This window comes from Rattus norvegicus, chromosome 11, assembly GCF_036323735.1.
Source record: "Rattus norvegicus strain BN/NHsdMcwi chromosome 11, GRCr8, whole genome shotgun sequence".
Lineage (NCBI taxonomy): Eukaryota > Metazoa > Chordata > Mammalia > Rodentia > Muridae > Rattus > Rattus norvegicus.
Window position 1 is genome coordinate 68,318,705 of NC_086029.1, and position 22,652 is coordinate 68,341,356.

At 41.2% G+C, this 22,652-nt stretch overlaps 1 protein-coding gene across 14 annotated transcripts in view; it reads left to right on the forward strand.

Annotated features, from left to right (window-relative positions):
• The first annotated feature begins 3,033 nt into the window (after positions 1 to 3,033).
• The window catches only part of Phldb2 (pleckstrin homology-like domain, family B, member 2), a 218,987-nt gene continuing 199,368 nt past the window's right edge, over positions 3,034 to 22,652 (forward strand). For all 14 annotated transcript variants that reach the window (XM_039088877.2, XM_039088879.2, XM_039088880.2 and 11 more), the window contains exon 1: positions 3,034 to 3,274. The gene's annotated coding sequence lies outside the window, so the exon portion shown is untranslated. The remainder of the gene's footprint in view (positions 3,275 to 22,652) is intronic.

Consider the following 22,652-nt stretch of genomic DNA (forward strand, 5'->3'; position numbering starts at 1 on the left):
GTTGGCCTCTGTCCATGAGCATCATGTGATAGAGATGGTTTTGGTGGTTGGGTAGCCTTTAGTCTGAGGGACCAAGCATCTACAGAGTAGGAATTATCTTGTACAAAGGTCCTGAACAGTTAATTCTTATTGCATAAGGAGGCCACTGAAAGCTGTTCTTTGTTTAACCTGAGAACTCAGCTGAAGACTTTCTTGCTTGAAGATTTTCACCTAATTGGGTGTTCACTCAATCTAGGCCCAGGAGACTTCATTTTATCCCTCTGTAAAGCATTAGACTGACACATTAGACTGACATCTGCTAACTTGCCAGCCTTGTGAACTTACACACATCAGATTAGTTCCGAAGAGCTAAGATGCTGCAAAAGGAAAACATAATGCCCCAAATCTTAGCAAAACGCATCTTCTTTATGGCAGAGAGGCTGTAGCTTTCGTTAGATCCTCAAAAGACAATCCATATTCTTGTGGCTAGAGACAGCTCAGTGGTTAAAGGCCTATAACTGCTCTTCTAGAGGGTCAAATTTGCTTTCCAGCATCCATATTGGGTGACTCCCAGACACCTGTAACTCCATCTCCTGGGAACTTGACTTCTGGCTTCCATGGGCGCCAACACTCACATGTATATACCCACACACAGGCGCACACACACACACACACACACACACACACACACACACACACACACATACACACACACACACACACATATATATATACATACCATTTAAACAATAAAATAAATGAAGAAATGATCTATGTATGACTCTAAAAAGCTATAAACCATTGCATTTCAGTAGGTATGAAATGAATTATCTATCACTTAAATTCTGCTAAGCAAACAAGTATGGCTAATTTAGACTACTACTAGAAAAGTTTGGTCCTCCCTACTAAAAAGAATTAAGACACATGCTAATTTGTTCAGTATTGGCACTCTTTTGAGAGGTAAAGTGAGAAAAAAATCAGGTAGAAAGACTAAGTTAAGTCTGAAGAATCTTATGGAATAGTTAGATGAACTGTAGAGACCGGGTAGCAGGCTCACGGGAGGGACACTCCCTCTCAGAGGGAAGTGGGTAAATCAGAGCTCCTCACATCATAACTAGAAGGATCCAGAAGTCATGTCACATGAGCAGTATGGAGTAGAGCTATAAAATGGAAACAATGTAGATAGCTTTAATGTTTCCAAGTTGTTACATGACTTAGATTTAAGGACTTTTAAAATTATTATTTCATGTGTATGGGTGTTCTGCCTGTATATATCTGCACACAACATGCATGCATAGTGCCAGCAGATGCCAGAAGAGGGAAGTGAATACCCTGGAATGTTAGCTGTACGTGGTTGTTAGTGGCCACTTGTGTGCTGGGAACCGAACCCAGGTCCTCTGAAAGGGGCAGCCCCATTCTCTTAACTGCTGAGTCATCTCTCCAGTACAGATTTAAGTTTCAAAGTTTCAGAGTTCTCAGGCAGTAGGTAGAGAAAGGATGAAAGAACAAAGTCCAAGCTCTGAGTCTCTTCCTGGTGCTATTTCCTACCATTTCCAGCTGTCTCCCCTGACAGCATGGTTGTGGTGAATAACCAGGGAAAGGGGTTACCATTTCAAAAAAAAATAGAGACTAGATGAATAAAAGCATTCCCTTGTGGAAGGGTTTAAAAACAGCCCACTATTATAAAGCAAGGCATGCATTATCACTGACCTCTTGCCACAACAAATTGTACCTAACTTGAAAACTCAAAACAACACACATTCTTTATCTTACAGGTCTCAAATCAAAGGTTTAAAATGAACCATTAAGACCAGTCTCTCTCTCTCTCTCTCTCTCTCTCTCTCTCTCTCTCTCTCTCTCTCTCTCTCTCTCTCTCTGTCTCTCTCTCTCTCTCTCATCTAGAAGGTATCTAAATTCCTTGACTTAGGATCTTTGTCCATCTCCAGCAAGTTAACATTGCATTTTTAATATTTGACTCTGACTCTGACGTTACATGGCTTTTGATTTTAACCTCTTATGAATATATAAGATTCTGATTGAAAAAAGCTTCTGATTACAATAAGCTCCCATCTCAGGTTCCTTCATGCAGAAGATCCCACCATTTTCTAAAGAACTATTAGCAATCAGTGGCTGCTGGAAACTAGAGAAGCATTTCCTTTAGTGGTGTAATCACTGATGAGTAGTCTATATTCCTGTATGTAATCCTAAGTAAATTAATCCCCCCTCCTCCATCGCTTCCTCTCCCCCTCCCCCCACATACAACATACAACATAATAAAGTATGCAATGTTCATCTTTACTATGTAATGCACTGGTTCTCAACTTTCCTAATGCTGTGACCCTTTAATGCAATTCCTCATGGGTTGGTGATCTCCAACCATAACAAATTTTCACTGTACTTCACAACTGTAATTTTACTACTGTTATGAATCACAATATAAATATTTGATATGCAGTATACCTGATATGTGACTCCCCCAAAGAGTTCATGACCCACAGGCTGAAAACTTCTGCTATGAGGTAGCATATTCACAGTTCTGCAAATCAGACCTGGACACCGTCAGGGAGATGTTAGCCTATTTTAGACTATGTCATGGGAAGATCACTGCTGGCATTACTTTGAGAGCAGAGCTGGTTCTAATCCCAGTTTTAGCACCTCCTTCTCATTGTGCAACCAGCACTCCATTGAGCCTTTTCTCTCTCACCATAAAACTGTAACATAGGTGATGTGTCCAACATATACCACATTTTCAATACATACAACCCTATTTCTTCAAAGAACTGTAAGACGGTTCTTGAAAAACTCAATAGAAGAAATTCTATTACTAAACTAGAGGGTTAATAAAGGATCTTCCAAATTCCCTTCTGAGGCCATTAAGACATAGCAGCGTTAAAGCTTTCCTTTCTCCTATTGTTCTCAAGACCTCTTGTCTGCAGACCCAGTGTCAAAGTAATCTCAGCAGATTGTCTACAGCTCTCAGCCTCTGCTTTCTGCCAACCCCTCCCGGTCCTGCTCTCCGGTTCTGCCATCCAGCTCTCTGGTTGGATTTGAGTAGGCCTGGTGTGTATTGATTGGTCAGGTCTGCAGCAGAGACCAGCAGAGATTCCCTCCTTCACATCTGTCCACACGCCTGACCATAAGAAAGTTGCTGCCTGTGACTAGCAGAGAAGGAGGCAAAGGGTTACCTCCCTTTCTCTCTTGAGGAAGAGTGGAAGCTTCTGCCTCAGCCCTAGACTCTCCAGCTGAGCTGGGAAGGAAGCCAGAAAAGACACCGGATAGGAAAGTAACAAAGGAGGTAGGTAACCAACCATTGTTCCTTCTCTCAAGATCACAGAACAAATACCTTGCCTAACCTCATAACTAGGCCATCTTTGACATTTGCCTGCTGAAGGAGAGGTGGTAGATATCCCTGTATGTCAGGAAAATTCAGTTTCTTGTCCATTAATATAACCTGGAAGGCAAGTTGTGTTTTCTACTATCTTCTCTCACCTCTGAAAGTTGTTGACTGTTCCGCTACAAGTTTCAAGTTTTGTGGAGATTTTTCCCCCTTTCATTATAGAATATCCTATCTGTGATTGATTGACAAGTTTCCATTGATGGTGATTCCACCAACATAGCTCTTGGCTCCAGAACTTTGCTTTTATATGTTTCTTTCTGCCTACAAGATGATGCCAGAGAAGACAGTGCATATAATTCCGAAGACTGTTAACTTCTAGTGACAAGATTTCTCAGGAAATCACACTTTCGTGCTTTGGAACCTAAGGGGTTAAAAAGTCCCGCCATTCCTGGAGCAGAATCAAGCCTATTTACCCAAGCTTATCACCAGAGCAGCCAGGTCAATCATTTACTGACTCAGCACTGTTTCTTACCCGTAAAGGAGGACCACCAAAGTCCTTGCCTGACTGAGTGCCCCCACAAAACATACATATACACATTGTTATATAGAAAGTATTCACAGAAGCCAGCAAGAGCCCATATGCTTTTCTAACCCCTATACGTCTTTGTTCTTTCCAGAGTGGTAAGCACCCAGGAACCATATCAGCTCAGTGATTCATTAACTCAATCAAGACTCACTCACAGGACCAAAGCCTCGTTTCACCTGAAGCACAAAAAGTTGTAGCTTTAGAGAGAGCCTCAGCTGTCACTGGAGACCCAGGAAAGGTAGTTGAATGATCCAACAAGACAATAGCTTATTCTTGGAGGAGAGAAGAGTATCTAGAAACAATCGGAAGGGGATAGAAATGTCCTCAATTTTACACATTCCAAAAACTTTATTTTTAACAAATACGATTCACTCTTCTTTGGTCTGAATGTAACCCCACTAGTTGGAGGAGTGGTTTATCGTGACTACACAGACCTGGTAGGCCTATGTAATGATTTCTAGCTCTTACAATTATTACTCAGGTGGTTTGTGGTGGTGGTGGTGCCCGATTCTTCTGAACTCCATTTAGGAAACAGATTGACCCATGCACTGCAAAGTGATGTGTGATACTTATTTGGTCAATCATTTATGGCTAGGAGGTGAATACCCCCAGGTGAGGACTGTGACTGGAATTTTTAGTGGCTTGGCAGTTAATTAGATGCAGGAATTGAGACCACCGCAGACATTAAACCCCATTTGAAATTTGGACCATGTCTGAGCCACCTCCCAGGAGTGTCTTGGAAAATAACCATTTGTGAATTTTGTGATGATGCTCTGCAAAACGTTAAGTGTATCTGTAGCTGTAACCTCAAGTGTGTCTGTAAATAGCACAAGTGACAGAGGTGGGCAAAGGCTTCAGTGCATTCAAATAAACCGGCAGATTTGCCTACATGCTGCAGACTGCCTTCTTGTGCTTACATATCTTCTCTGTGTAACATCTAGCTCATACTGAGAAAAACGTCAGTGCAGTAGATCAGGCTCTTCTGTGCATTGTACATTAGCTAAAGAGAAATTATTGTTAAGACTGACTAGTTTAGTGTAGGCGCTGTCATTTTTTGTACACATTAGAAAGTTAGACCCGTGAAAGTCAATTAATTTTTTCCTTGACAATGCCGTGGTCAGCCAGAATCAAACTCATTTCTACCTTGTTCCCAACCTGTTGTCTTTCTCCTGAGTCAAAGTCGAGTCTCTCAGAACACTTGAGGACACACAGTAACACATTCCAGAGAGCCAAGCCAGCAAGGTAAACAAGCAATGCTCACCAACCCAGATTCTGCACTAGTCTGTGGCTGTGCTCTACCTAAGGCCAGTGGGTGTCGCTACTACAGAATGGCAAAAGCAGCCAATTTCATGCCTCTCAGATAGAAGATAAGAAAAGGAAACCAGCAGAGAGAAAAAGGATGTCCGGCCAGGTGTAACAGTCACTAGAGCATTCTGGATTCTAGTGAACTTAGTTCATTCTGAACTTAGGACTCAGCCCTTTCATTTCATGCCCTCAAACCCAGCGGTCCCTGCTGGAAGTGTTAGCCAGAAAAGGAAATGTTACTGTGTTTCTGGGACCTCAAAAGTTTACCATTTCATGTATTCCAGCTAATGCCTCCTCATCTAAACCCAGGGATTTGGTAAAATGAGGCTTTTACTAGTCAGGAGCCATTAGCAATCCATTCTGTTAAAGCTCCAATATAACCGACTACATTGATACACATTAGCCTGGAGTCTGTCTTGGCTTAAGGTTTCTCTTGCTGTGAAGAGACTCCAAGAATATGGCAAGTCTTATAAAGAATAATATTTATGCAGGGCTGGCTTACGGTCTCAGAGGTTTAGTCCATCATGGTGTTGTGTAGGCAGGCATGGTACTTAACTAGGTGATGAGAGTTCTACATCTGAATCAGCAGGAGGCAGGGAAAGGAGAGAGAGAGAGAGAGAGAGACAAATATAGGAACTGGCTTGAACATTTGAAACTTCAAAGCCTATTCTCAGTGACACTCTTCTTCCAACAAGGCCACACCTACTCCAACAGAGCTACATGTCCTAATAGTGCCACCCCCTATTAGTATTTAAACACAGGAGTCTATGGGGGCCATTCTTATTCTGTTAACTTTGCCTTTCTCTTTAAGATGCCATTAGCTGTCTGGCACAAATTCCTAGGCAGTCACAATGCCCAGTATTTACACAATTAAGATAAAGGCGAGCTATCTGAAATGTGGTCAGTTAAACAAGATTGAACAAAGGATTTCTTCTTCTTGATTCTGGCCAAGTACACCTCAAGAATATGGCAAGAAAGGCCTTGTAAGTAGGAACTTACGTATGCATCACCATGTCTACCCTCCTTAATCAGTTGGCCTTAGATGAGCCGTATTCTTGTAATAGCATTCTAACCGAAAACACAGGAAGAAGAAACAAAGAAAGGTAAAGAGAGAGGACAATGTCTCAAAAGAATTGTCTACCTATGTCAAACATTAGATGAACAAATGACTAAGACCATTTACTAACCCTTTTCATTAGTTCTAGTAAAACAAACCTATGTAATGTGTCCACATCATTGACTCATGAACATGAGGTAACATTTGACTTAGGTTCTATCTGTTCTGAAAGACTGTATTCTGTGTCACTGTTCTGGAAAACAAGTCAACATGATAGTAGCTCTTCTGTGTCCATGGCTGCTGTAAGAGGGTGGAGAGTCCTTTTCAAAAGCATTTTCTTGGCTCTTAGAGATTATATTTTATTCCCTTGCCTGTCCCCCATCAGACATTTTTGACCCTATAGAAGCTTAGATCCTCCCTACTAGATAAGTGCCATTAAATAACTAACAATGTCCATAGATTGTATTGTAATGCCTTTGAGAAGCTATGGCAGAAATGAGTTCTGACTTTTGTGACAAACACTCTTCCATTGCTTATTTGGTTGATTTGAATACAGAGGAAATAGAAATTTTTCTTTATTAGCATGGTGTGGATGTAGTGAGAAGGGCTTTGGTATGCTAGGCAAATGGCTTACCGTCCTCAATCCTCTACAAGGCTTTTTATAAAAGTTGATTTCTGCAGTCACATTGGCCTGAGCGAAAGCTCCACTTTTTCTAGACTTTCTTTCTAGTGCGTTAGTTATTTTATTTAATGCTATAACAGCCATTTAATGTTAGAGCAACTGTCATAACAGTTGAGATGAGTACTGTATTCAGATTTTGTCCTTTTAGATTTCAGTCTCTTGCACAAGCCCTATGGGGTTTGGACCTCAAATTCTTTATTCTCATTTGTGAGTGTGTGTGTGTGTGTGTGTGTGTGTGTGTATGGGTGTGTATGGTGTGTGTGTGTGTGTGTGTGTATGGGTGTGTGTGTGTGTGTGTACAAATTCTTCTAGATGTTTAAGGCTTCCAAATGGAAGCAGTGAAGCCCACAGCTATTTTCAGCCCCTGAAAACTGTCAAATGATTGTACAACCTGTCCTCAGGCTATTGAGACCCACTCAAGCAACAGTTCCCTTGGTTTTGACTAGAGGTCTACTAGGTCAGAGCCATAGTGGTGTTGTTTTAATTAGATTTTGTGGAGTAATGTGAAGGCAGTAACTGTAACTTAATAAAACCTAAGGGCCAAAGTCTGCCCTTAAGCAAAGACATTAACGGAGTTAATGACAGAATATGTGTGTGTGTGTGTGTGTGTGTGTGTGTGTGTGTGTGTGTGTGTGTATTCATACTATCCCCCTTGGCATAGTTTATATTGGTGAGAGTGGGAGACCCACTAGTACCTACATGAAGTCATCTGCTGGCTGACCTAAAACCACTGTATCCTCAGAGTTTCTATGAACTTTGAGGATCAATAAGTTGGAGGTAAGCAACAAAGAGAATGGGATTCCTATCTTGGCCCACACCAACTTTAAAATCATTTCATTCTTGTCTCTAATTGCAAGATCAGTTTTCTTTATGGGAACAGTAAAGGAGCTGAATGTAAAAAAAAAATAATTAGTAATAATAATAACAATAATAATAGCAACTCACCGGAGCTTGTAGAGTTTCCAGAATGTAAAACAAAGATGATATTTTTCATAGAAAGCTCCAACTTTATTTAGAGAGCATGATTCAAACCGTTTTAATTTTAAGTTTCACTAACACTGAGGTAACTCTCACAAAATCTTTTGCTTTATTATATAGAGCCCAAACACTATCAGAAATACTTCCTACAGAGACTTCTAACTGAGCAGGATCATCTTTGGCCATCACCGGTTTGCTGTTTTGGAGGGTGCATTTCTTAAGAAAAGTCTTGGGAGAGTGCCTTTGGCTGGTGCTCCAGTGAGATTCTGTGGAAAGAAGGCTTTCATCCAAGGGGCCACTTCGTGGTGATCTCATTTGATTCCACAGTGTGAGCAGCTGAAAGCTTGCAGTTAGGAAGCAAGCATGTTACAGGAAGAGAGGACATCTAGAGACAGAGCAGAAGAGTTCACGGGAAGATACGAATATACTTCTTCATAGCCTAAGAAAGTCCCAGAATGATTCTGCCGCAACTTTGAACTTCTGCATTCCACAAAATCTAACTTTTGCTTAGCTAGCAATCATGAATACAAGCAGAACTGAATTCTGGAACCTAGCTGGCCTCTAATTGAAACTCACCTTGTCTGGCATCTATCTACAATATTATCCCTCATTCTCCTAGATGTGTTATCATAGAATATACTTGCATTGGTAAGGTAAACACAGGCAGCAGCTAAGTCATCCTTATCCCAACTCTACCATTGTCTTTCTCTCTAGGCTTGGGCAAAACTTGATTTGGTCTGGATTTCACTCACATGTATCTTTATATGAATAATCTGTAACACCTATTGATTGTTAATAACACTGTTACAGTGTTATTAGATACTGCTTTTGTGGACAATATTTGCAGTCTGGGTATGGTGGCACATGCCTTTAATCCTAGCACTTGAGAGGAAGAGGCAGGAGCCTCTCTATGGGTTGCAAACCAGCCAGAGATACATAGTGAGATCCTGTTTAAAAACAAATCAGAAACAAAAACAATATCAAGATTTGCTCTCTTAGTCAGGGTTTCTATCCTGCACAAACATCATGACCAAAAACAAGTTGTGGAGGTAAGGATTTATCCAGCTTACACTTCCACATTGCTGTTCATCACCAAAGGAAGTCAGGACTCGAACTCAAGCAGGTCAGGAAGCAGGAGTTGATGCAGAGGTCATGGAGGAATCTTACTTACTGGTTTGCTTCCCCTGGCTTGCTCAGCTTGCTCTCTTATAGAAACTAAGACCACCAACCCAGGGACGGCACCACCCACAATGAACTGGGTTCTCCCGCCTTGATCACTAATTAAGAAAATGCCTTACAGCTGGGTCTTAGGGAGCCATTTCCACAATTGAGGCTCCTTTCTTTGTGATAACTCCAGCTTGTGTCATATTAACACAAAAAACCAGTCAGTACAATTGACCCCTTGGCAACCTGACACACAAACACATCACTATTAAGCCTCAACCCTCATTTTCTTATTCATCCCCAAAATCTAAACAACTTTAAGAGTCCCACAGTCTTTACATATTAAAAGTTCAATTCCTTAAAAATATCCAATATCCCTTAAAATTCAAAATTGTTTTAAAATTCAAAGTTTCTTAACTATGGACTCCACTAAAATACTTTCTTCCTTCAAGAGGGAAAAATATCAGGGCACAGTCACGATCAAAAGCAAAATCAAATTCCAACTGTCCAATGTCCGGGATTCAATCTTCTAGGCTCCTCCAAGGACTTAGTTCACTTCTCCAGCTCTGCCCTTTGTAGCACACACCTTGTCTTCCAGGTTCCAGCTGCCTGTTCTCCACTGCTGCTGCTGCTGTTCTTGGTGGTCATCTCATGGTACTGGAATCTCCAAAACGATGCTTCTTCTACTGTTACTAGGCTTCATCAATAGCCTCTCACAGGCTCTCTTCATGGTGCCAAGCCTCAACTCCTTTGCATGACCCTTTCAGTCTTGGGCCATTAACTGCAACTGAGGCTGCACTTCACCAATGGCCTTCTATGGCCTTTCACAGTGCCCAGTCTCAGCTGCCCTTCATGACCCCTACATGCCTTCAAAACCAGTACTACCTGGGAGATTCTTACACACTACCAAGTCCGGCCAGAGCACTAGGTACAGCCGTGGCTATCTCTGGAACACAGCCCCTTTGTGCTCTCAGAAAACAATTCTCAGAAGATTTCACCTCAATGATGCTGGTCTCTTCTTAATCACCACTAATTTCTTAGCTTCAGCTGACCAGCATCAAAAGTCCAAGTAATCTAAACTTCTCGCTTTAGTAGTTCTGGTATCTTGCTAATCATAGCTGATCCTTCAGCTCCAGCTAACCAAAACCATAGAATCTTCACAATCAAAATAGCAACAGTCTTGATAAGAGCCTTTAATCTTCCCTCTGAAATTTCACAAGCCAGGCCTCCATCTTCTTTCTGTACTGTTCTCAACATTATCTGCCGAGCTCCTACAGAACATTTCACAGAGATTTTAACATCCCAGTAGCTCTTTAGCTCAAAGTCCCAAAGTTCTACAGTCCTCCCCAAAACATGGTCAGGTTGTCATGGGAATACCCAACTCCTGGTACCAATTTGTCTTAGTCAGAGTTTCTATTCCTGCACAAATATCATGACCAAAAAGCAAGTTGGGGAGGGAAGGGTTTATTTAGCTTATACTTCCAAGTTGCTGTTCATCACCAAAGGAAGTCAGGACTGGAACTCAAGCAGGTCAGGAAGCAGAAGCTGATGCAGAGGACATGGACAGATGTTACTTACTGGTTTGCTTCCCCTGGTTTGCTCAGCTTGGTGTTTTATAAAACCCAAGATTACCAGCCCAGGGATGGAAACACCTACAGTGGGCTGGGTCCTCCCCCTTGATCATTAGTTGAGGAAATGCCTTACAGCTGGATTTCATGGAGGCATGCCCTCAATTGAGGTGCCCTTCTTTGTGATAACTCCAGCTTGTGTCAAGTTGACACATAAAGCTAGCCAGTACACTATCACATATAAGATTTTGAACTTAACCCTTGTACTAAACCCCAGTCTCAGAGGGTGTGTGTGTGTGTGTGTGTGTGTGTGTGTGTGTGTGTGTGTGTTGTATGATTTCAATCACTAATACAGTATTTTGGAATCTCAGCAAATATCTGTGAGTAGTATCAAGTATCAAGTGACAGTGACTTTAGGAGAGAAAATGATCTTTAAGAAGACATTGGAGCCAGATGTGGTGGTGCATGCCCTTGACCCCAGGAGTTTGGAAGCAGAGGCAGATGAATCTCTTTAAATTGAAAGACAGCCTGGTCAACAAAGAGATCTTCAAGTGAACCAGAGCTACACAGTGATACCCTGTCTGGAAGAAGAAGAGAAAGAGGAGGTTGTAAGGCAGATGAGGATATCAACATTGGAAGGTCAGTAGGATGGCTCATTGTTGTCTCACCCCCCTATAAACATCCTGTCTTAAGACATTTCCCTGCAAAATAGAAGGCTTTAATCTCAGAGGAAACTGCAACACAGAGCAGGTCACCATTGGTAAGACACCATGTAAATCTCATGTAAGCGCATGCATAAAACTACAGAAAGAGGAAACAATGTGAATACAGAAGGGGCACTAGTTAGGAAGCAGGAAGATGAAAAGGTCAGTCGAAGAGGAATAAGAAAGGATGCTGGGGTGAATATGTCCAAAATACAGTATATACATGTATGAAAATGTCATGATGAAACCCATTATGTATAATAACATATGTTACTACATAGTAATACAAACTTTAATAAAAGAAAATATGAAAAAATTCTTTTTTATTTATATTTTATTTTAGAATCTAAAACATTCATTGTAAGAATTCTCTTCCTTCATATTCACTTTGTAGTTAAGTGAACATTTATCTACTGATCACAGTTAAGGGTCAAGAACTAAAATTATGAAGCAGTCTAGCTAATCTACCTACGAATCCTGTTATTGCTTATTACCTGATCTCATATATATACATATATACATATATATGTGTGTATATATATATATGTGTGTGTGTGTATATATACATATATATATATATATATCTCAACCATATGATCAAAAGCCATCTTACATTTTCCTTAATTATTATGAATGAACGGGGAGAAAAAAGGCAAGCGTATAAGCAAAGTGAATGAACCTTACTGTGCTACCTTTTTAAAAAGGATTTCTTTTTCTTTTTCTTTTTTGAAGATTTATCTGTTTGTTTGCTTATTTGAGTGAGTACACTGTCACTATCTTCAGACACACCAGAAGAGGGCATCAGATTTCATTCTAGATGGTTGTTAGCCACCATGTGGTTGCTGGGAATTGAACTCAGGACCTCTGGAAGAGCAGTCAGTGTTCTTAACCACTGAGCCACCCCTCCAAACCCTGTGTTACCTTTTATAACATATGAGTTAGATAGCCAATATCCCCTTAGATATACAGCCATGGGTTTTATCCAAGGCCAGGACTATATTTTATAAATTAAACTTGTTCCCTAATAATTCCAGACAGCCATATGATGCGTTCTGACTATCCCCCCCTCTCAGATTCCTCTCCCAACTCTACCAATGCCCCCTCTTCCTATGCTCATATCTTTTTCTTGTTGCTTTGTGAGTCACTGAATTTAACCAGGGTGTTCCTGTGGCCATAGATTTAGAATTATCCAATAATGGTTTCCAGTGGATACGAAATTATAATCAATGACTCACTATCTCAGAATTCATAAGTAGCCAAGAGTTCATTGGGGAGAGGTAGTTTCTGCTAAGTCTCTCCAAGATCCATGACTGCCTAGGGACAAGCCCAGGCTTGTGAAGGCCAGTGCACACAACACTTGCTGCTGTGAGTTTGTGTTTGCGATGACTGGGTCATGCCTTGGAGAAAGTTTCGCAGCTCTTCCTTCTGCCTTCTAGCTTTTACATTCTTTCTGCCCCCTCTTCAACAATACTCTCTGAATTTGGAAGAAAAAGGAGAATCAAAGTTCTGTTTAAGGCGGGGCATTCAATCACCTAGTATCTCGTCACTCGGAGTAGCCATGAGTCTCTCAGTTCACTGATGTTTACTGCAGAGGAGCTTCTCTGATTAAGGCTAAGGGTAGGATTCTTCTGTAGTTATAAATTCAAGTGACCAGAAAGCAGTTTGTCACCATATTCATTTAGCTAAACAATTGTAGTAAAGTCTTCCCTGGGGCCTTTGCATCAAGGCCTGAATTCCATTCTATGGAGAAGGCATCAAATCTAATCAGAGATTGTTGGTTTGCACCCCTCCCCCAGCATGGGCTACTGTATGTTAATAAGATTTTTAAATAAAGAAAATATGGAGTGTCCAGAAAGCTGGCTTAGATATTAAGAGAGCTTACTGCTCTTGCAGAGGACTCATGATGACTCACAATTAACCATAACTCTAGTTCCAGACAATCCTATACCCTCTTCCGGCCTCTTTGGGCTCTGCCCACACATGATACACATAGCTTCATGCAAACAAACACAAATATATATAAATAAAGTTGTGTATGTGTGTGTGTGTGAGAGAGAGAGAGGAGGGGGAGAAGTTTCTATGCCTTGGATTTGTAATTCCTGAGTGTCACTGGGGAAGCCATCTTTCTAGAGAAGGGGCCCATTCATCTGGGAGACTGCATTCGAGTGAACCACATTTGGGTTCACATTCAACTGCAATTTGGGCAGTGATGCTGACCTTTGTCTCCAATGTGTCACTCATAAGCACTTCAGAGAGCAGACAGTCATGACTATTATTTTCCTTTAATAAATAAACAGCAGCTCTTCCAGGTGACATGACTTGCCTGAGGTTAAAGAAACATGGTAGCGAGTCGGATAGACTTTGTGTGTTTTAGAGGAGGGAATGGTAAGGTAAGAAAAAAAGATGAGTGTGGGACTGGCCCTAATATCCACTGAGAAACAGAACAACGGTCATGGGCCAAGGAAGTCTCTGCTCTTTATCCCAAGACCACTGCCGCCCACCTGCCCCTCCCTTAGCCCAGCCGGTTGCCTCGCCTAGCGTGACTCAGCCAGCTTATTGCTGACTTATGCCTGAGCTCCTGTTCCTTCTTGTTTGCACCGGGAAAGGTTATTCGTAATGAAGTAAATAAAGCACATCAAGGAAATAAGAGTGCATCTTCCCCAAGGTTCCAAGCTGAAAGGCCGACTGGCTTTATAGAGGCTCTGATTTCTCTCTTGCTATCTGCAGGAATGAAGGGCACCCTAATGGTTGGCAGGGCTGTGACATCCATTCCAAGCACTGTTTTTTATCTTTGGGTTGTAGTATCCTATTCGCTCTATTTCTCCACCTAAAAAGGAAAGATTAACGCTTGCTCATTATGACACTGTGAATTAGTTTCTTTTCCTGTGGCTGTGAAAAAACGACGTCTTGACAGAAACAGTTTAAACAGGAGCAAGGTTGTTTGTGGAAGTTTTCAGAAGTCTATCAAGTAGGATAGTCAGGATGGTAGGAGCTGAAGGCAGCCGGTCACACTAAATCCATAGAGGAAGGTTCCCTTTGCATGCATAATCAGGGAGGGTCACATTGTATCCATAGTCAGAAATGGTCACACTGTGTCTATAGGCAGAGGCAGTGGATAACATTCTATCCATACTCAGAGGCAATGGGTAACATTGTATTCATTGTCAGGGACAGTGGGTAACATTGTGTCCATAGTCAGAGATAGTGGGCAACATTGTATTCATTGCCAGAGACAGTGGGCAACATTGTATTCATTGTCAGAGGCAGTGGGTAACATTGTATCCATAGTCAGAGGCAGTGGTTGACATTATCCACAGTCAGAAGCATTGGGTCACTTGTATGCAGAGTCAGGAAGCAGCAAAAGATGAATTGCAGTGCTCAGTTCTTTTCGTAGGGTTACTATTGCTATGATGAAACACCAGGATCAAAAGCAACATGAAGAGGAAATAATTATTTGACTTATGCTTCCACATCATTGTTCACCATTGAAGGAAATCAAGACAGGAACTCAAGCAGGGCAGGAACCTGGAGGCAGGAGCTGATGCAAAAACCAGAGAGGGGTGCGGCTTACTGAATTGTTCCTTGGCTTACTCAGCCTGCTTTCTTATAGAATTCATGACTACCATCCCAGGGATGGCACTACCCATGAGCCAGACTCTCCCCCATCAATCACCAGTTAAGAAAATATTTCCCAGGCTTGACTACAGCCTGTAGTTATGGAGGCATTGCCTCAGTTGAGGTTTCACATCTTAGATAACTATAGCTTGTGTCAAATTCACATAAAAGTAACTAGCACAGCTCTTTCTCCTTTTTATCCAGCCTAAGATCCATCCCAGGGAATCATCTTCATGTCAATTAGCCTTGTGAAGAGAATCTCTAACAGACATGTCAAAAGGCGTGCTCTGTTAAGTTGATAATATTAATTATTAATTGATAATAACCATCACACACTGTATGGAAGAAAGCAGCCTAGGGAAGGCCTGTTCAAAGGAAGCCACTAATTGCACTGAACACCAAGGCCCCCCCTAGACAATCACAATAAAGAAAATATGGCATTAGCATGGGTTTGTTTCACCCCAAAGGACTGAACACAGAAGTAAGAACGATATTATACATAAATGTTCTTATGTCTCAGAAGGATTAGCCCACATCACTGCCTATTTTTGTCCCATTTGAAGAGGTATGTTGAATGCTATTGCATAATACAAATATATTATAATTTTCTGGGGGGAAGGGTCAATTCTATAAATTCAATGAGAAGAGTCTTATTCTCCAGGCAGGATCTTCAAGTGGTTTTTAGTAGTAACAACTAAAGTAGTTCTAAGTCTTCCTACATCTAAATTTTCACTCTATTCTAACATCTAATAGTCTCCTTGGGTAATTTATCACTAAAGGCATTGGGAACCCAATAAAAAATGTTTAGTTAATACTATCCATGGCCATGTTGGATACAGTCATGTTTAAGAATCCATAATTAAATAAGTGGTCACCAAAAGCATCTTTAATGGCCTCTGTTCACTGTTGACTTGGCAGAATTTACTGTCAATCATCTGGGATATGGATATCTAAGCAAGTCTTGGGGGGGATTATCTTAATAACATTAACGAGGTAGAAAGATTTACCCACTGTGAGCGGCACCATTCCCTGTATAGGAAATCGTGAAGAGTGAGTCCCTGGACAGCCAGAACTGTATAGTAAGATGCTGTCTCAAAACAAAAATAGGAATTCTATTTTTTTTTACTCATTCATATAGCTTTCCATAATTTTCACTCAGCTGCTGATAGCCAAGGAAGCCAGAGTCTGTCTGTTATCTGAGGACAAGTACCACTTAATCGTTAAGGCAAGAGCAGCTTATTCAGCAGTGGTTTCCCAGAAGAAACAGGGCTTTTCTTTATATTCTTATTTTTTTCTGCACACTGGACCAAAGGGGTGGGAGGTAGCATCTTAACCAGCATTTTCATATCATACATTTCAAGTACTTGGGGACTCCAAATGTCTTGTGGTGGAACTAAAATAATGTGTGTGTGTGTGTGTGTGTGTGTGTGTGTGTGTGTGTGTGTGTGTGTGTGTTGCATGGAATGAATCCTAATATGACAAAGAAAGTAGATAATTTTATAATAAGAAAAATTTCACTAGGACTATTCCTGAATATAGGTTATATAAAACCCAACCCTTTTTTAATGTCTGGAATTACTTAGTCTCCATTTAGAAGGCTGGCCTTGAAGACTTCTATTGTTAGCATACTCCAGGCTTTAAAATTGCTACAACATCTTTCGACCAGTTTTAGAAACAACACACTACAAAAACCTTTGGCACGGAAACAGTTCTTCAGTGATATCTAAATAAATCCCAGGGTTGGTTAACTATATGAACTGCAGATGTCTCCACTAACTCCTGGCGTAGTAAATTATATATCCCATCACCATCTATATGATTCTGGGTGATATCATCAACAAGATTAAATAATGAAATTTGAGGAAGTTTATCCAAGGATAAAGTGACCTTAGCAACATTCGCTAGATTATGTGCATAGCCTGCACATATTTTAACTCTAGTTTGAAGATATATACACTAACCATGTCTGGTTTTGCTTAATCTTTGGCTGTTTCCCCTAAAGAGATTAGCTGAGGTCACCACACTTCCTCTCTCTATGCCTATCTGATGAATCTCCATTTGTGGCTCCACTAGTCTTCAGATGCATTTGTATAAAAAACTGTCAACTCCCTCACTTTCCCCCAGGCCAAGGTCATAACAGCATGCTGGAATCATGTACTTTCCTTTGTTATAGCACAGACCCAATAAGAAGGCATCTGCAGAGTACCTAATGCACGCTGGATGCTGTGCTGAGCACTGTGGATTCAGGATGAGTATTCCCATTGACAGCTGTCCTCAGAAAGGAGAGCAGAGTCTCACTGAGCAGATGAACCGAGGAAGCCATCATCAGAGCATCATGCAGGGCCGTAAAGACATCAGGAAAGGACTGGTGGATAGATATTCAGGAAGACAGTTGGAAGAGCTGAGATCAATGCAGTATTTCAAGTAAAATAAGATTAGGACTCACATTCTTCCATTTTAAGAATTCTTATTTGGAAGAAAATGCTGCTTCCTATTTGGAAATTGCCTAATTTTCCTAAAGGTGCCAGAGTAGAAACTTATGGTAGCCCTGAGGAAGGAGGCTTCTTTGCTCTCTAGCGAGGTAAGTGAGAAGGAATTCCAAAGAGAGAGTTTTAAATAAAAGGCCAGAGAAACAAAATATAGTGCCCATCTCTGGAATGGGAACATTAATTTGGAACATTCTTTCCAATCCAAGCTTCTCACATTTCCCCAGCCTGAGGGACTTTCTCCTGGTACATGGGCTTGTTATAAATCTGACTTCTACTCAGTTGTGCTTGGATTTAATTTATCGTGGAGCAACTTTCAACAGAAGGTGAACAAACCAAACTGGAGAAAAGATAATAAGGCCTCTTAATGTCCACTTGGCACACAGAAAGCCTGAGACCAGAGGCTGGCCCACCCAGAACAAAGCCCAATGGTTCCCATTAACTGGCAAGTTCAACTTTGACTTAAAGCACATTTTAAATGGTGTGTCAGTCAGGAGGGTAAATTTTCATAGCTTTGAACCTAAACTATGAGACTCTTTCTAATAGTGACTTAGACAAATATTTTATCCCCTTAAATGGTGCTGGTATTTCCTAAAGTGGGATCAAAAGATGGTTGAATTGTCCCTCCATTTTAGAAACAGATCATAAGTCAAACTTTTAATAGAGCAATTTGCATATGAGTTTTAGTCTTTCATCCAGTTTGAAACAAAGAGTACATGCAAAAGTTAATTAGGCTATACTTGGCTGTATACGTGTTTAAAACTCCTCTTACAAATTCTATAAACACACATAAAAATAGAAATGGTGAACTGGGAAAGAATATTTGCCACAAAACTAACAGTCAAAACTGACTACTTCTAAGAAGTGGAGGGTTTTTAGCAGTGCCCAGAAACCGGGAAAGGGAATAACACTTGAAATGTAAATAAGAAATACTCAAGTTAATAAAAAAAAAAAAAAAAGAAGTGGATCCAAAAGAAGGAATCCATGCCACTGAAGTCAGCAGCTGGGTGGAAAGTTGGGCCTTGAGTGAATTGGGAATTCACAAATAAGAACAGTACAAGGCTTGGTTTTCATGCAGGTGTCCAAACAACCAGAGCAGGGGCTGTCCCTGACTCCGGTGCCTACCTTCAGATCCTGTTCCCCTAACTAGGCTGCCTTGTCTAGTCTCAGTGGGAGAGGATTCTCCTAGTCCTGCAGTGACTTGATGTGCTAGGGTGGGTTGATATCCAGAGTGGTCTCTCCATTCTCAGAGGAGGAGAGGGGGGCTGTGTGAGTGGAGGACTGGGAGAAGGGGTGGGGGATATGGCTGTGATTGGGAAGTAAAGTGAATGAATAAATAAATTAAGGGGGAAAAAGAATTGCATGGCCCATAATCATGAATACATAAATGCCCAGCCATGTTAATGATGAAATAACTTGAAAGGATACGGTAGTAATCCCCATTTATTAAATTGGAGAAAATTGAGTGCCTAGAGGTATTGATGACCCTGTGACGTTGCTGTTGAAGGAAATGTCAGTTCCTACAACTTAGTAATTAAGGACACTTTCGCTGGGGAGATAGGACATCGGGTGAAAGTACTTGCTGAGCAAGCTTGCAGACCCCAGTTATACCAAAAGCCACCTCCTGTGGCAGGTGTGTGTAACCCCAGCCCTCGCACTGCAAGACAGGAAGTGGAAAACAGGAGGAACACCCAGAAGCTCCCGGGCCAGGTTGGCTTGGAATACACAACACAGATGCAAAAACAGTTATTGTCTGACCTCTACTCTAGTGGTATGGCAAGTGTGTGCTTGTGTTTGCACAAACACAGAGAGAGAGAGGGGGGGGGGGAGTAGAGAGAGTAAATTAAAGTAAATTAAGATGTCTTAAGATTGGTAAGTTTTGATTTAGGAAGGAATTACCCCCAGTAGTCTACTTTCACCAACTAAGCTCCGCCTCCTAAAATTTCTACAACTTTCCAGAAGAGCACTCTCTGCTGGGAACCGTGCGTCTAAAACACGTGAAGACATTTCATATTCCACCCACAACAACTTCAGTCTGAGGCAGCAAGCTTCAGCCAAAGACGAAAGTAGACGGTAGACATTTTGTTTTAGCAAGGGCACCCCAAAGTGCACTGTATGCACAATATTTTGAACCAAACGTTAAGCCTTCTTCTGAACAGCAAGTTGATAACATCCATGATTTTAATACTATGGATTTATGGTCATGTGTATCAAAAATAATGGAGCAGGGCCGGAGAGATGGCTCCCTAGTTAGGAGCGCACACTGCTCACAAATCCCCTAGAGCAGCCCCAGCTCTAGTGATGTCTGATGCCCTCTTCTGGCCATCTCACGCAACTGCATGCACTTGGCTGCATATACACACAGAGACGCACACATATAAAAAGTTGATCTGTATTAAGGGCTGTATTAAAGAAAGCTCTTCTTGCCTAGGAAGCGCAAGGCCCTGGGTTCGGTCCCCAGCTCCGAAAAAAAGAACCCCCCCCCCAAAAAAAAGCTCCTTCACTCAGGCATTTTTTAGAACAATTGTTCTAAAGGTGCTGGATCCAAGAATGGGTAGGTGGCAAACACACCAAAAATCACGAAGCTAGTACACAAATGGCTAAACTCTGAGAGTTACTTAATGCATAATCTCTTTCACTATGTTTATATTTTGGGATAAAGACCAAATTAGGGCAGAGGAGCTCAGGGATGGCCTCCTTCCTCAGCAGGTGATCCAGTTTGCTGTGCTGGGACTAATGCCCCCAGGGCTCCCTCCGCCCAGGAATCTTCTCCATTAAGGAAGATACCATTGCGTGGCCCAGTCAAGCTGAATGCTCCGCTTTCCTTCGAACTCCATTTTGCATTTGCACTTCACACCCTAGTTCTTGCACCCATATTTTTCTCTTTACTTTCATTTGCCATTTCCGGTTTAATTTTGCTCATTTGTTTGATTGTCTGTTTGTTTTCAATTTTGCTGAGTTGTCCTTCTGGGTAAGTGATCCGAGATCTTGTTTGGATATTGGAAGCGAAGGAGTCTATTGTATTGTGAGGCTCGGTAGCTCCCCTGGCGAGATCACCTGTATATAGACAAGTACATTGAGGCCTCTCTCCTAAGTTATCCTGAGTCGCTGGCATCGAACCCTGATGCTGTACATAGAGTTCTTCATTTCAGAAGCAGACTAAGGCTGGAGCTGCAAGGAGAACATGAGATTTACTGAAGGGAAACCTAATAGTTGGCTGGGTAGATCAAAGAATAAACGATAGTTATGGGAAGGAACACTGGAAACAAAATGCAGACAACTAGACGCCGCCTTTGACTGCTGCCACGGATCCCAGCAACAGTGGCACCAGAGACACCAAATAAACCCGAGGGTATCCAACAGTATTTTCCCCAAGAAAATGCAGTGTCTAGCCCTGATAATCTCTGTCAGGGAACTAGGGAAAGAAAGGGGGAACTTGGGGGCCGACAAGAAGACTTAGATGGTAAAGCACTTACTACACAAATCTAAATCCCTCAAAACTATACAAGGTAGAAGTGATCCCAAAACTTGTTTGGGTATTTGAAGCAAAAGAGTTTATCTTTTTGTATTGCAACCCCCCAATACTTAATAAATTAAATAAGAATGTAATGTAGGAGAAGAGGAATCTTGTAGGGAAACAAAGCAAGCAGAGATGAAACACCCATGGCAAGTGGTGAGGCTAGGAAGAAAAGTCCTACCAAAGTAGTTGACTAATGTCTGACCTTACTGGGTTTTGTCATGTACAACAATTTGCAAATTAAGATATTTGTGTGAGATTAGTGACATTTATAAAATATTTCATATGTTTTCTATTGCTTTCAAAGCCAGACTTTTGTTTTGTTTCGTGACACAAGGCTCTGTGTATCTCTGGCTGTCCTAGAATCACTCTGTAGATAAGGCTGGCTTTGAACTCAGACATCCTCCTGCCTCTGCCTCCCAAGTACTGGGACTAAAGAAGTCCGGCTTTAAAGTCAGACTTTAAACATGGGTTTCTAGCTGAAATTGTTAGTCTTTTTATTTGTATTTTTACAAAAGTGTGATTAAAGCAGAAAGGTCTTTTCTGTTAACTTCTATTGAGACATCCGTTTCAAATTACATATAAGCCTTTTTTTTTTTTAAAAAAGATCACAAAAATCTATTTTAAGGATGATTTACAGATGGACTATTTTAATCACTAATGTTGTAAGATGTTTATTTCAAGTATTCTTAAAGGATTTCTTACACTGTAGGATTCAAATCCTACAACATTCTTAACAAAAGGACCAAAGGGACATTTTTGGGAAATTCTTAGTCCCCTTTGTTTCTGCAGAAACAAAAGCACTCATGTTATTAATATATGAAAGGGGATATAGTTACATACTCTTAGAAATGCTTAATCACATGACAGGCAAGATGACTCAGTGGATAAAGATGTTTGCTCCCATGCTGGATGGCTTTAGTTCCATCCCCAGGACCCAAGGACGGGAAAGAGCTGATTCTGGCCAGTTGCCCTATGACCTCATGGTTGCCACAACCTTCATATAGTACTATGGCATGCTCAAGCCTTGTTACACACACACATACACACACACACACACACACACACACACACACACATGCACACACATGTAATAAAAGGTTCATGGCAACTGTGTCATAATATACTTTGCACTAGATTAATCTAGAAATGTAATCCCAGTGCCTTACTGAATCTGACTTTACGTTAGCCTATTACAAAAACTTCTCCCCTGTTGGTTTTCATCTCCTTCATATCTATAACATCCTGGAGGGTGGCGGTGTTAAATTTAATTTGTCAACCTACATTTAATTTTACAAGAATCTGAGTCACTCTGCTGAATAAGCAAGAATTGTCTGCCACGGGCTTTGGTGATTCGGATGGAGAAGTCACAGCTGAAGTAAAAAATATGCTGCCAGGAGTATTTCCCCCCAGTTCTCTCCCTTGTAATTTTAACGGTGCGAATGAAAGGACTGCTTTTCTTTTAACAATAGTGTCCTTGTTAAGGAGACTTTAACACACTGCTCAGCTATACAGACACTGCCTAACTAAGCCCTTAATAGGACAAAGATGCCAACAGTTCTAAATCCAGAGAATGCAGCTACGTCCCATAGAAGATAGTAAAGGTGATTTTTCCCCTCCCTGTGCAGCTCATTCCTGCTCTGGGAACTCTTGTCCATATCCATAAACCATTTT